Source organism: Schistocerca serialis, chromosome 2 (genome assembly GCF_023864345.2).
Source record: "Schistocerca serialis cubense isolate TAMUIC-IGC-003099 chromosome 2, iqSchSeri2.2, whole genome shotgun sequence".
Taxonomy (NCBI): domain Eukaryota; kingdom Metazoa; phylum Arthropoda; class Insecta; order Orthoptera; family Acrididae; genus Schistocerca; species Schistocerca serialis.
In genome coordinates, this window is record NC_064639.1 from 504,976,888 (window position 1) to 504,993,337 (window position 16,450).

The following is a 16,450-nucleotide window of genomic DNA, read 5'->3' on the forward strand; positions in this document are numbered from 1 at the left end:
CCGAGAACAACTATTGGATTCCATGCTACCTACTGTGTCATCTAGCACAATGGTCGGAGACTGGCAGCAGGCGGATTAAGGAACTACTGCCCTATGCGTGGGCTGCCTCACGATACAAATGGCTGCGTCTGGAATGGTGCCATGAACGGGAAGCGTGGGCTGTGTTCAGCGATCGATCATAGCTCTGCAGTATCCTGGATGGCCGTCGTCAGCAGGTATAGCGGCGAACCGGGGAGAGGTCCGATTCTTGTAATGTTTTAGGGAGGCACAGTGCTGGGGTAACGGTACTGGAAGCTATCAAGTATGACTTCAGGTCACAGCTAGTAGCAATTGAGGGAACTCAGCTGGTACAGTGGTATATCACGGACATCCTGCGTCCTCATTGGGACAGTATTGAGGTGTCATTTTTCAACAGGACAACACTCGTCCACACCTGGCGAATCTCTTTATGAACAGTCTGCTTGATATTGAGGTACCCCAGTAGCCAGCAAGTTTCGAGATCTACCCCCAACAGAACCAACAGAATATGTTTGTTATCTGCTCGGACGTCAACGCTCTCTCATTGCCTACCCAAGACAGCAAGGACCACTTACAATACTTGTGGGCCAGTTTGTTTCAGGAGAGAATACAATGGCTTTGTGACACCTTTACTAAGGGAGTCAGTGCAAATATCCAGGCCAGAGCGGATACAGTGTCATACTGATAAGTTGGCTCACACTCGTAAGTTCTTTGTGAATTTGACTCAATATTGTTATCACCGAAATAACGTCACATAGCCTCACAAACGGTGAACTTTCCTTTTGTTTCCTCATCCTCATCCCCTGCGTATGTCACTTCTTTTCTCAGTACGTTGATATGCATAAAACAGTGCCCAAACAGGTGGAAGAGATGAGGAGCCCAGAGAGAGAGACGGGGAAGAAGAGCAATCAGTTACATATTTATAAGAAAACGTCTACTTACGAGCGTTTAGACGTCTGGTATGCGTATGTATATTTATCCGGGATCCAGTAGTCACGTGATTTTGTATTACTGTGATCTACACTACACATCACTATACCACTGCACTTGAAGTTAGACGCAGAACTTGTCTATTGCTTCTCTTTAGGCTGTATGTCCAATTACGTGAAAACTTCTTCGAACTACTGGCATATTTTAAGAATGATTCCCATCTCATTTTTCTGCTAATCGTCGATCATTTAATCCAACTTCTGTTAGGCTCTGTGATTTATCTGATGCGAATTAAGAACAGCCTCTCTCCCATTGTCTTGATTGTAGAATTTCCCTTCAAAATCTGTTTAGCGCCTCTGTGACACGATCACGGGACTCAATAAACCCTTTGCGGTAAGTAAAGGCTGTAGTTGGAATTTTTTCTGTGAATGCACATTTCATATATTTGTACAGATCCGAAAACCGATAAATATACGTAAGAAAGGACTCGCAGAAGTGATGTTTTGAAAGCTACTTTTTCTCTATAAGCTACTTCTCTTACTATGTGTCCAGATAATCATAGTGTGGTGCTAGGCTTTACCTCCACAGCGTCCTCTTCTATCGTATCTCATTTCAAGACATCACCTGCAGTCATCTGAATGATGCGAAGGACTTTCGTGATTTATCACTGCCCTGTTCAACGATGCAGAAGATATTGGCTTAGTTATGCACATCCTGTTGCATCCTTCACGCATTACGCAACAGTTCTAGCGAAGGACTGGCCTGCATCGTAGCCGAGGTTGCTTCTACGGTGATGCCCGAACCACGGGAAGCTGCTTCGACTCATAATGATCAACAGTATTTGACTGGAAAATTGGCGAATTCTTCATCTGAGTACTGTACCTCAGAAGTGAGGGCACTTGGGAAGGATGTTCATGGTCTGAACGAATGGGAACTTTAACCTTGGCACTATTCCTGAAGACTACGCTCTGCTCTGGTACCGCGTTCTTCCATCTCCTTCATCATGCTAAGACTTCACTCTAGACGTAGTCATCAACCACGTACACCAAAACACTTGCACATAAGGCCCGCGACATGCAAGTTTCCGAAGTTGCGGCACCAATTTTTTTTCTTCCTTTCAGCACTCATTCCATTGGTTTTATGCCATTCGCCACCTTTTCGTATCTTGTAATTATTTTTTATCTCGATACAACTAGTACACACAATATCCCTCTTGTTCGTCTACAATTTTTCCAGGCTACTGCCCACTCTAGCGCCTAGTTATGTTATTATTGTTACGTTAGACTATATTCACGTTTTCTTCCATAGACGTAGACTGAGAGGATCCTCAAGTATGCAGAGTATGTCATGCAAAAATAATACACAACACATATTTAAAGTGAAAAACGACGTATGGTAATGTAATGAAATTTTCCTCTTGGAAGTGGAATAACAAAAAAACATCTTAATCTTATTTTTATTTAGAAGGTAATAACAAAGTTGTCACAATTCATGTAAATGTACAGTACAATGACGTGCATACGATCAAACAGAAAATCAGTTAACAACATATATTTCCAATGCTCACGTTACTGCTCTGAAGATGGGCAGAAGTAAGATTTTACGTTACTCTCAAGTTATTTGATATCAATTATAATATGTACACATCAATCGGTTATACTAAGAAAATTACTCAGAGGAGTAGGTGTTAGCCACGAACAAATTCTTTGGCTTTATTAGTAGATAAACTTTTTATGACTGCTGACAAGTTAATAAAGATATGCGTTCATGAATAATGGACATCTTTCTGGACGAAAGTAAGTGATTTTGAGTCTTTGGCCTTATTTATAGTAGGCGTTGGTTTGAAAGGGATGTGTTATTTATGATTGGCTGGTTCAAATGGCTCTGAGCACTATGTGACTTAACTTCTGAGGTCATCAGTCGCCTAGAACTTAGAACTATTATACCTAACTAACCTATGGACATCACACACATTCATGTCCGAGGCAGGATTCCAACCTGCGACCGTAGCGGTCGCTCGGTTCCAGATTGTAGCGCCTAGAACCGCACGGCCACTCCGGCTGGCGATTTATGATTGCATTAAGGAATAAATGTATAGGAAGTATTAGTTAGTATCCCCAGTTCTCGAACAGCCCTCTGGAGGACATTCTTGATTTAACCACATATAATTCGTATTACGCGCTTTTGGACTCTGAAAACATTAGCTTGGATTCATCTCTTACTGCAAAAATAACTCCATATGACATTACGTAATGAAAGAATGCCAACTATGCTAATTTTTTAATTTTTATGTCACATACGTCTGACAACATCCACGTTACAAATGAAAATACGTGCAAGTGCTTCATAAATTATGTAGTATGCTCCTCCCAATTGAATTTCCTGTCAAGTTGTAATCCCAAGAATTTAACACTATCAACTTCTTTTGTCAGCTTCTCGTATTTTAGATATATACTGGGGACAAACATTTTACAAGTTTTGAACTGCAAATAGTTTTTTCTTTCTAACTTCAAACAAAACAAACTTGTTATCTGGCAATGCGACTGGTGAAACGTCATTAACTTGCAAAAGTAAAAATAATAGTTCAAAGACAGAACCTTGTGGGACTCAACATACTCGTGTAATTAGTTCTCCAAGGCGTATGCTGTAGCATATTTCTCACTAAACTGTCCCTTCTTCTGGCAAGGACCTTCCACAGACTTTTTTCCACACCTATTCTTTTTAGGACTTCTACATTTCGTTCTCAGTCTGCCCCCTTAAAGTTTTACGTTCTTCGATAGCACCATATTACAGTTGTTTCCAAAGTCTACTTCTCCGGATTTCTGGCAGTCCACATTTCAGTTTCATACAATGCTGTATTCCAGATGTATCACTTAGAAATTTCTTCCTCAAGTCAAGAAATAAGAAGTACCATCAAAAAGAAGAGGGGGTGGGGTGAGAAGAAAATGATCCACATAAAGAAATTCTAACTTACCTACGAATTCACTTTGACAAAAGTTCCAGCCGCAGGACAGATAATTAACCACGTTCGACATTCCAGTCAGCACAGTCCTATCCAAGATGGTTCGCAATTGGGGGATGGAGACTGCAACTGGTACCACTGCATCAGAACACGCCTGTTGGCTCTGAGTTCTAACAGCTTCCAAGTGTTGCTGTACCGTAAATCGTGATGGTTTTTCCTCGTGTTACCAGCCTGTGTCTGAAAATGGGAATATTTATGGTATTTGCAAGTATCTGAATATTACCTGCCTGGCAAGTCGACTCGCATTAAGCGAGTTTTTCAAAATTCTGGCGCTCTCTTCGCACAAAGCATTAGTTCTAGAGTAAAAAATGAAGAGTACGTTATTTCTAGGAAATTTAATATAGTTTAATTTTGTACTGTGGCACGTTTTCTCTGTAGGGTGCGGTTTTCGTGTTATTCAAGAAAAACATACAAAAGTGATAATAAATGTTTTCTATCTCGGAAACCGTTCGGAATAGGGCATATGTCCATATGAAGTTTTTTGTTCAGAATCACTAATACTATCATTCCTGAAAGCCTGTACCTTTCCTCCTGACTCACCCTGTATATATAACGTTACAAACAAACAGGAAACCTGTATTTGTGGATTGTTGGTTCATGATTAGAAAATTACTACAGAATCTGAATTTGCAATAACAATGAACGAGGCTCAAGAAGAGGGGGGGAAAGAGGAAGTGGACACAGGGTTGGCAGGAAATGGACATAGAAAACTGGACGGAGGAGATGGAGAGAGAGCAGAGGCAGGAGGAAATGGAGAGAGAGGGTGGAGAGGGAAAGGGACAGAGGAAGTGGGGAGGAGGTGAGAGGTTGGCCTGGGGGCGGGGGGAGGGCAGGGGAAGCAGGAGGCGATGGAGAGAGAGAGAGAGAGGAAGCAGGAGAAAATGGATGGAGAGGGGGAAGGAGGTGATGGACAGAAAGAAGGGGTAGGAGGGGGAGATGGACAAAGAAAGGGGAAGGAGGAAATGGACAGAGACAGGGGAGAAAAGGAGATTAAGACGTTTATCCAGTTCTCATACATATTAGAAATGTGTGTTTACTCTTTTCTTTCTCTCCCATTTAAGCAGACCCATAGCAAAGCGTGACCGAGTACAGCTGGTAAAGTAAATAAATAAATGTGACATTTTGCGCGTACATAGTAGAAAAAAATCCAGTACTGTATAATTATGTTATCGGTGACGAATTGCTGGTAACATTAATTACCTTAAAATATCTATAAGTAACCATCCGGAGCGACTTAGTTAAAACAAATAGTAAGAAAAGCAGACGATAGACTTGTGATTCATAGCAAGAATCTTAAGGAGATGTAATACATCCTAGAAGGAAGTGGTTTAGGAGAGACTTGTCCGACCGATTCTTGACTGGATCAATAGCAGAGACAGTCAAGATACAATGAATCGCGTGGCGTTTCGTTACGCGATTGTTTAGTCACCGCGAGAGCGTTACGAAGATGTTCAACAAACTACGATTACATACGTTCCAGAGGGGCGTTGTGCATCACGGAGAGGTTTCCTACTGAAATTTCGAGAGAGTACATTCGAGGAAGAGTTCAGCAACATATTAGTTCGTCCCACAAACTCTTCGCGAAATGACGACAGCGAGAATATCCGGGAAATTAGAGTTCATGCGGAGTGTCGCCTACAGTACCTCTTCCTATTCGCAGATGGAACAGCGAACAGGATAATGATATCACATGTACCTTCTCTCACCGTAAATTCTTTGCGGACTACAGGCATAGATTTCCTTCTGCTCGCTTCAAGTGTCCGTTATCCTGAATAAGGAAAGTTATTTGAGCATTCTGTCTGTGACATTTTGTCTTTGTGTATACGTATTTTATGACACGCCTCGAGTGTGTTGATGTCCGGACGTGTTCCCCTGGTGTAGGAGCGGCCGCGCGCACGAATTTCTGCACTGGGTCGCTGTCAACGTTTACTACCGGCAAACAAGTACACTCATTTACAGAATCACAGATGCTGATGGGCTATACTTCAAAAAGACACAGTTACAGAGGAAGTGACCACGAAATTTTTGTTGATTTTTATGTGGTTTTACCTTTCCTAAATTTATTCAGTGTGACGACTGTGAGGACCTTGCGTAGATGACAGGAAGTAAATAAGTAGTGGAGACTCTTGTACTTACAATAGACATTCCTGACGAGGAAAGCACGTACCTTCGACACGCGTTAAATTAGTGGCTATGCACCGATAAAATATTTTAGTTTTCAAGTACGTATTTCAATTTTCTGTAATGTTGTTTACGATTCAGATTAGCGGAGAAGGCGTTTGCCTGGTATTACGGCACTCAACTGCAGAAAACCGCCTGAAAACCGGACTTAGGTAGGGTTTTAGATGATAACTAGCGGATTCTACCCGAGACCGGCTCACCGCCATTCCTCGCAACCCACAGCACTTTGTGTCAAGCTATGCGATCAAGTTAAAACCAGCGGAAAGTGCTCCAATTGGAGCATAGAAAATGTGAATATGTTCGTCTTTAAAAGACTGACGGAACAATGGGAAACCAGCTGCCGAAATCGTCATTCCGTCCTCCTCACCAAAAGTTTGACATGCGAACATATTCGCGCTTTTTTTAAACCAGAACCTTCTAAATCTTTTTCTTTAAGCCCCCATAATCAGCATCTCCACTCACTGCAATTGTGTATATGTCTCTCTCTTACTGTCTCCCTTTTTTCCCATTGATTTACATGTAACCCATGGTCACCGTCTTCTCTCCCTGTCTCCTTTTGTCTTTTTTTCCATTGCCACTGTGTCCACCTTACCTCGGGGGCTCAGAATTTCTGGCGAATCCAACTTGTATGGTCTCCACTGACCTACATTTTTGATTTCCACTGGCTCCTCCCTCATTTGCTCCCAATGCTTTTGTCTCCATCCATCTGTTTCTCTTTTCCTACTACTGTCTCTCACTGGCCGTCAATATCTCCTCTCTCATTGTTTTCTACTGCTGTTGTCTTCATCCATCTCTTTTTCTCTTTCACTGGCACATTCTCTCTCCCACCACCACTCCCTCTTTGTCTCCCACTATCACCGTTTCCTCTCTCTCCCACAGTAACTGTCTCTCTTCTACTCTCTCAGCATAAAGAGCGAGAATATATTGGCATGCCAAAATTTTTGGTGAGGAAGGGGAATGAGGATTGAGGTAGCGGATTCCTCACTATTATGTCAGAGTGTGAGGAGCTTTTTCGACTTTTTGTGTTTCGACAGAAACATTTTCCCGCTGGTTCCCTTCTTTTCCCTGCTACAACATGTTGTACTGGTTGTATACAACGAATCCTATATGTCAATCAAGTTTTGACATTTCATTCATATACTCCGGCACACTAACACACTTTGACACATCTAAACAACAAATAAGTACACACAGTATAAGGTTAACACAAAATCATTTGATTTACATTTTTTTCTCCGTACTTTGCTCAAGGATCACTTTTAATGGAAAACGGCTTATGATTTTTATCTTAAAAGAGTAAAAATGTCATTAGAAATATTTCATTGAATACATAACTTTTGCAGTCACTCTATGTTCTTTTCACACATGTTGAGATGATTTCCAGCCAATTTGTTGTCACTGTAGTACCACTGTGGACGTATTTGTATAGCCGTGAGGTGCCCATTATACAGAGACAAAGCGTTCTTGGGAACATATGGTAAAAATTTTGACGATCTGCCATACTACCGTGAATGGAAATCATAGAAGTGGCCATCCTCACAATTCGTATTTTTCGCGATCAAAAATCATTGTTTTTCGGGGTTTTCTCAAGAACCACCCGTGAACAAACGGTGCTTTTGTAACCCGCCTGAGGTCCAACCTAGACGAGGCCTAATACAGAAAAACTAACCGATTTATCAATTTCTTTGGGCTGTAGGAAGTGTGTAATGTTTAAATACTGACCCTGTAGTGTAGGACAGGCACACGATACCCGTTCTTCCGAATGGTCGCTAGGCCAATAACTATCCAAAACATTTCACCCATCCGTTCTGTTATCAATAGAACGTGAGATATGATCCCGTGAAAAATCGCGTTTTCGAACACAGCTTTTGGAAACATAAACACAGACGGTATCACTTAGTATTACCGTTATAAAATTTTCCCTTCTCGCTAGTTCGTTTCCTACATCCGCGCCATATAGAACTATCTTCGGTTCAACTCGTATTTTGACTTGTGTCTTCGTCACCAGTAAGGCTGGTTCATTAAATACGAGCCTCCCGACCTTAGCTTTACAGCAACTTTGCTGGCCAGAAAAAGAAAGTTTTCTGAAATGTTACAACTACGAGTATCCCCACATTTTTGGGTCTATGGAATGAAAAATGAATCCGATAGAATCTAAACAAATAAAATGTTTGCCGATTTCCTGAGTACGTCGCGTTTGCAATTATTTTGAGATGAGTCAGTATTCCATATTACTCGTATCCACTACTGCGTGCCTACTATGGCTAACAAAATTTGGACATGGTTGTAAGGGAGATGACTAACATCTGACGACGATTTTAAGGGACGTTTAAAAGACATTTAGTAGCAATAAATTTCAACAGCACAACAACGTTGAATTTCCTTGGGATGGGTGGCAGTTGAAATATAAATTAATTTTGCTTACGTTTACGTAAAATATCATAAGGTATCATATTTTTTGGTTAACTCCACAATAGCAGAGAATGTTTTTAGAAGGCAAAAGCGTGTAATAAGACTCATTTGTGGTACAAATTCAGAAATCAGTACTCGGTCCGCCTCTATAGATGGGTGTGCCGGCACGGTACCACAGTGTATTCTGTCAGACAGCTGGTTGCCCTCTGTAATAAAAAAGCTGAGTGAAGTGTTCAACGACCATCTTGAGCAGCTGTCATCTGACGTCAACCCAGACCAAACGTCGAGAGCAGTAACGATCAAAATGAAGAAACAAATAAAAAAAAAAGTGGTCAACGTGACAAGACCCTCATGCGGGGGACCCGCGTTCGTTTCCTGGTACAGACAGGAATTCTTCCCTGGTGGAACGACTGGACAGGGTTACACTCAGCCTCACGTGCTAATTAAGGAGCTGCCTGGACTCCAAGGTCTGAACGTCGACAACAGCCGCGAGTGCGGTGCATACCGTATCCAATTATGAATGACTGAGGACGGCAAAACGGTCGGTCGACTGTCCAGTAATCTTAAGAACTGATCGCGGGGTTTGCGTATTAAACTCAAATCTTTTGAATATGTTTTTATATGAAGTTTTCTGGCGTGTTACACACCTATGGATATCCCCTCATTTTTGGGTTTATCGTATTCTTAAAAATGATTCTAATAGAATCGAAACAAAACAGTTTTTTTGTTCTTCGCATGTAATACACAAATTTGCATGCACACACGTAACATATACGCGCTACAAGCACTTATTTTCAAAAACTGTAGAACTCTGCAATTTTTTTCTTCTTGTACAAATAGTTTTTGGAGTCTTCATCTACACTTACATACGCAAATAGTATTTAAGTGCCTGGGAAAGGGTTCATCGAACGACCTTCACAATAATTCTCTAATGTTCCAAACTCGTACAGCGAGCAGAAAAATGGACACCCATATATTTCCGTGCGAGCTCTGATTTCTCTTATTTTAGTATGATGACCGTTTCTCCCTATGTAGGTCGGCGTCAACAAAATATTTTCGCATTCGTGCTGCCCTTCTTTGAAATTTCTTGATGTATTCCGTCACTCCTATATGCTGAGGATCCCTAGCAAAAAATATTCTAAAAGAAGAAGGACAAGCGTAGTGTAGACATTCTCTTTAGCAGATCTTTTACATTTTCTAAGTCTCCTGCCAATAAAACGCAATCTTTGGTTAGCCTACCTCACTAAATTTTCTATGAGTTCCTTCCAATTTAAGATGTTCGTAATTGGAATTCCTAGGTATTTAGTTGCATTTACACCTTTAGATCTGACTAATTTATCGTGTAACCGAAATTTAACGGATTCCTCTTAGCACTCATGAGGCTGACCTCACACTTTTCGTTACTAAGGGTCCATTGCCAATTTTTGCATCACACAGATATCTTTTATAAATCGTTTTGCAATTTGGTTTGATCTTCTGATGACTAGACGGCTGTCTAGACGTCTCCTAAATCGTTTATATAAATAAGGAATGGTAGAGGACCCTTAACACTACCTTAAGGAACACCAGAAATAACTTCTGTTTTACTCGATGACTTTCCGCCAAGTACTACGAACTGTGACCTCTCTGACAGGAAATGACGAATCCAGTCACATAACTGAGACGATATTTCATAACCACGAAATTTGAATGCAAGCCGCTTGTGTGGTACAGATTCAAAAGCCTTCTGGAAATCAAAAAATACGGAATCAATTTGATAATTTGGCGTCCCTTGTCAATAGCACTCAACACTTCGTGTGAGTAAAGAGCTAGTTGTGTTTCACAAGAACGATGTTTTCTAAATCCGTGTTGACTGTGTGTCAATAGACCATTTTCTTCGAGGTAATTCATGATCTCCGAAACCCAATATAACTTCCAAAATCCGCTGCATGTCGACGTCAGTGATATGGGCCTGTAACTTAGTGAATTACTCCTATTTTCTTTCTCGAATATTGGTGTGACCTGTGCAACTTTCCAGTCTTTTTGTACGGATCTTTCGTCGAGCGAACGGTTGTATATGATTGTTAAGTATGGAGCTATTGTACCAGCATACTTCGAAAGGAACCTAACTGGTATACAGGCTGGACGGGAAGACTTGCTTTTGTTAAGTGATTTAAGTTGCTTCAGTACTCGGAGGATGTTTACTTCTACGTTCGGTATTGTCGCCGATAGTATTTCCATTGCCATCGCTCTGGGATGGCATTGATTGTGTCTTGCATTTATCATACTTCACGTACTACGAGAATCTCTTTGGATTTTCTGCCAGTTTTATAGAGAGAGTTTCATAGTGGAAACTATTATAAGCATCTCGCATTGAAGTCTGCGCTAAATTTCTAGCTTCTGTGGAAGATCGCCAATCTTGGAGCTTTTGGGTTCCTTTAAATTTGGCATGTTTTTCTCGTTCTTTCTGCAACAGTACTCTGCCCCGTCTTGTGTACCGAGGAGGATCATCTCCGCCGTTTGTTAATTTATTTGGTATAAATCTCTCAATTGCTGCCGATACTATTTCTTTGAATTCAAGCCACATCTGGTCTACAGTTACATTGTTAACTTGAAAGGCGCGGTAATTGTCTCTTAGGAAGGCGTCAAGTGAGTTCTTATCTGATTTTTTGAATAGGTTTATGTTTCGTTTATTTTTGGAGGATTTGGGAGTTATAATATTCAGTCTCTCTGCCCGTGTTCACTAATTCCTATATCCGTTTTGATGCTCGTTATTAGCGCAGGATTATTTGTTGCTAAGAGCTCAAGTGTGTTTTCACAACCATTTACTGTTCGCGTAGGCTCATGAACTAACTGCTCGAAATAATTTTTTTCAGAGAATGCATTTAGACAATTTCGGATGATGTTTTATGGGTAGCGCCTGATTTAAACATGTATTTTCGCCAACATATGAAGGGTAAATTAAAGTCGCCGCGAACTATAATTGTATGAGTCGGGTATGTGTTTGAAATGAAAGTCAAGTTTTATTTGAACCCTTCAGTAATTGTATCATCTGAATTGGAAGGTCGCTAAAAGGATCCTATTATTATTTATTCCGGTCGCCAAGAATGATTTCTGCCCATGCTAACTCACAGGAACTATGTACTTCAATTTCGCGAAAGATAAACTACTTCTAACAGCAACAAACACCCCACCGCCAACTGTGTGTAGCCTATCCTTGCGAAACACTGGTAGATTTTTCGAAAAAATTTCGGCTGAGCTGATCTCCGGCTTTTGCCAGCTTTCAGTGCCTATAACGATTTGAGCATCAGAGATTTCTATTAGCGCTTGGATCTCTGGTACTTGCCCTACACAGCTACAACAATTTACAACTGTTAGACCGATGGTTCCTGGATATACGTACTTTCTGTGTTTGGCCTGCACCCTTTGAAAATGAAGTCCTTTTCTGTGTTTTCCCGAGAGCCTCTAACCTAAAAAAATCGCCCAGTCCACGCCACACAGCCTTTGCTAACCGCATACCCGCCTCCTACGTGTAGTGGACTCCTGACTTGTTCAGTGGAACCCGAAAACCAACCACCCTATGACGAAGTCGAGGAATCTGCAGCCTATGCGGTCGCAGAACTGTTTGAGCCTCTGATTCAGACCCTCCACTAGGCTCTGTACCAGAAATCAGCAATCGGTCCTGTCGACTATGCTGCAAATGGTGAGCTCTGCTTTCATCTCTCAAACAAGACTGGCAGTATTCATCACTTCTGTTAGCCGCTCTGTTCCAATCCGAAGCGACACGCATTACAATACCGACGTGAGCAACAATCTGCAGTTGGCTGCATGTGTACTCTTCATGGCATCCGAAAGTACCCCTTCCACTTCTGGAATGACACCACCCGTATGCACGCGGAGTGCACATTAGCTTTCTTCCTCTTCTTGACAGCCAAGTCGCTAAGGGGCCCCATAACGCGCCTAACATTGGAGCTCCCAAATACCAACAATCAAATTTAATTTACATCATAGTGCCTGACTTAATAAGTCTGCTGCTCTTTCTCTGAACAGTCCACTTATTGTTCATAAGAGAAAGAACTCTTTCAAAGAGTTAAAAAATGTTCTTGTGTTGTGTGAGTCAACTGAAAAATAAATAACGTATCGAGCGTCTCTGTAATCCTCTTTCGCGAGACCTTGTTACTTGCGTTATTTGTAGCACAGCTACCGATCGGTACGAGGCGAGCACATCCGTGGGTTGCCAGTACAGTACTGACCGAGAAACAAACATTCCCCCTGTCACGACCTCTGTAGACGCGTAGGCTGTATAGCTCTTTCTCCAACCCTTGCATTCTTTTGAATCAAACCGTCTTCTTTCCGTACAAGCACAGATCTAAAAGAGACTATATGTCGACAACACTATCGTTTATTAGACGAAAACTTTTGCAGATCTGTCGCTTAGGGAACTTGAACTATCGATAGCACTTCGCGGGATTAATGTTTACAACAGTGATGACTAACGAAATATTACGGGAAAACAGGTGGGTCAATAAGGGAGCCGGGCGGAGTAAGAAAATATTGCTATAACCCGGGAAATACGGGAGAGCTGGTCATCCTAGTGAGTACGAAAGTATCTTGGATTCGCTTAACAATACGCCGCAGGCATGCAGATGTGGCACGTACTGAACTGCGCTGCGGTTGTTTACCTGCAGACTACAGCCGCACGTCAAACGACGAAGGCGCCGGTCCCGGTGCCGGTGCTGCTGCCTGTCGGCGCCCCGGAGAGATTGGCTTCCATGTTTCGAGCCGAGCTCACGAACACGGTGGCGGTGTGCGCGCGCACTACGGGAACAACTGACGACGCGAGCTCCGCCAATATTTCGCGCGCTGCTTCACTCCCGACAACAGCGCCTCTGTGGCGGCACCTCAAAACTATTGCTCCCAGGTAGTAGACGGCGGAAGTACCATTACCCACTGCATTCACAGTGTTTGGCAGATTTGATACCGACGCTTTCGGTTGCTTTATTCCGCTTCTTTCTGTATCTCTGTCAGATCGCGTCTCGGTTACCCTGTTCATATAGTTCATGAAAATAATTAAAGAACACTGTTGGGCATATTCCACGACAGTTACATCCATGGAACGTATAGTCAGAAAAGTGGTCTCACGCACCCAATGGTGCCGATGGCAAAAGCAGACATGTCGTGGGCTCATTGACTGTTGCCGGCAACAGGTGTCGATATGTCATAGTACGACGGTAGGCGTCCGCAAGGGGTACAAACGCGCGGGATTAGCCGAGCGGTTAGCCGGCACGATAGCTCAGCGTGCTCGGTCAGAGAGTTAGCCGCCCTCTGTAATAAAAAAAAACTGAGTTCATAGATCAACAACGAACTTAAAACGATGTCTTACGACGTCCGCCCCGATCAGATGTTACGAACGAAAACGAACAAAAATGAAATTAAAAAAAAAAGAAGCGGTCTAAGGCGCTGCAGTCATGGACTGTGCGGCTGGTCCCGGCGGAGGTTCGAGTCCTCCCTCGGGCATGGGTGTGTGTGTTTGTCCTTAGGATAATTTAGGGTAAGTAGTGTGTAAGCTTTGGGACTGATGACCTTAGCAATTAAGTCCCACAAGATTTCACACACATTTGAAAATTTTTGGAAACCGAAGTACAGACTTAATTTTCGCACATTTCTGACAATGGATGCCTGCAATTCTACTGAATCGCAGGTTTAACAATGTCTAGTACGAAGGGAATGACTGTGATTTTCAAAGTTTAGCTCTGCTGTTATCTTCGGGTCAATACGACCCGAAAAGGAATTTATCCTTACATAACCTTTTAATGTTTAAATGATATTGCTCCTGACTTGATGACTTTGTTATTCTAATTATTCTAATTACTTTAAATTTCGAATTAAAAATATTAGTTACCTCGCACTTGCTAAAACTTAATTTGTTACACTTTTGTTCCTGGGGGGGGGGGGGGGGGGGGCGCTCAAAAATTCACAGAATGTACAAATATCGTAGTCAAATTTTATTTCTACATGCCTGAGGTATATGCTTAATGGTTTTTTATGATAAAGTAAGTACCTGATTTCTTATCGTTGAAATATGCGAAAGTTACGAAACAACTTAAGTCGCTAATTGGGTTCAAATTCACATTCTCACTAAAGTTACATTTTATCAACTGATGTGTGCAGACGCATTTCATGTACCTATCGTAGTAATTTCCGTGTGGCCATCATGACGAAACGAGTTCTTTCCGATGAACAATTGGAAGCATTAGTAAATGCTTCTGACAGTGAGGAGAATATTTCTGAAGAAGAAAATCACACCAGTAATGAAAACATCTATCATGTGATTCAGAAAACATTTCAGATACTGATATCTCGAAGGACAAAGTACAAGCTGTTTAACTGATTCAGTCTAAAAGCAAAAAATCAGCGGAAATATTATAAAACTGATTCTGGTCCGACAAGACACGCTATCATCAGACTAATTCATATAAAATCATTTTTTCAGATTATGATGAACGATAATATTCACAGTGTTGTGGTGGAAATGATTAATATTTGGCGTCGAAGAGTTCATGGGGATAGCTGGGAAACTTTAGATGAAATTACACTTGTAGCCTATATTACCCTCTTATTAATGGCTGGTGAGTAGAATCCATATGGTGAATGAAGAAAGAATCTGTGGGATTCAGAAACAGGCAGAGCCACTGAAACGTCCCCTTTGAACAATTATACAAGACTGTGCTTAACCTGACACACAATATTTTGTTTGCGCAACGCAATCTGACTTTCAAACATCTCTACAAAAGAATGGCCCTGACTAACATTAAACTATACCTTTCACAAATCACTTACCTCACAAAAATCTTCGCTGCTCAAGCTACTGCAATACAGCGAGCGCCACTACTGCCAGCTAAATAAAAGATTCAAACTACTGAAGGCACTAACTACTGATAGGGATAGTTAGCAAATGAAAGATATTAATAGAGAACAAACAATGTATTTACCTTAATATCATCACAAGTCATAATATATATATCAGTTCATGCCAAATTTCAAAACTCCGCCATCTCTCTCCCCACATCCACCACTGCTGGCGGCTCACCTCCAACTGCGCAACGCTACGCGCTGTTCACATCCAGCTGCCGCTGCCCAACACTACAATGGCAGACAACAATGCAAACTAGCCACAGACTGCACACAGCACAGCCAGTGATTTTCATACAGAGGTGGCGTTACCAATAAGAAATCCTAAACAGCCTACTACAGCCTACTTACATAGAGAACAGCCTACTTACATAGAGAAAACATAAACAGTCTACTTACATAGCCCCCATGCTCCCCACAAAAAATTTTACAAAATTTTTTTGGGCAGTGCCCAATAATGATTTGATAAAATTTTTCATAATTACAATAACAAAGAAATCAAATGCACACACTTATTGATACAATGTTGGTCAAAAGCTAAAATTTTCTCACAGTCCATAAAGACAGTCCTAATCGTACATAACAGTAGAATAGCAGTGTTTTTTCTCAAAGTCTGAGCAGTAAAAGAAAATGCACACAGAAGTAGTGGATTTCCATGCAGTCTTGAAGAAGTAGTGTTGTCCTTCCAACGGAAAGACAGTGCTGACTCTCGACATGCAGACAGGTAATGGGCCACAACAGAGCAAACCCACAGCAGAGTCATTCGAAGTTTGGAAGAATATTGGTAGGTAGGTCATCACAGAGCAGACCCACTGGAGTCCTGGTAGAGATTACGGTATTGGTGGGCCACCAGAGGTGCAGACCCACTGCAGTCCTTGTAGAAATAATGGCGTTGGTAGGTCATCATAGATGCAGACCCACTGTAGTCCTTGTAGAGATAATGGTATTGGTGGGCCACCAGAGGTGCAGACCCACTGTAGTCCTTGTAGAGATGGC

General features: G+C 41.8%; 1 protein-coding gene across 1 annotated transcript in view; it reads right to left on the reverse strand.

Annotated features, from left to right (window-relative positions):
- The window catches only part of LOC126455621 (alpha-(1,3)-fucosyltransferase 7-like), a 367,040-nt gene extending 353,681 nt beyond the window's left edge, over positions 1-13,359 (reverse strand). Inside the window, exon 1 of the mRNA XM_050091385.1 lies at positions 13,225-13,359. The gene's annotated coding sequence lies outside the window, so the exon portion shown is untranslated. The remainder of the gene's footprint in view (positions 1-13,224) is intronic.
- Between the last annotated feature and the right edge of the window lie 3,091 nt (positions 13,360-16,450).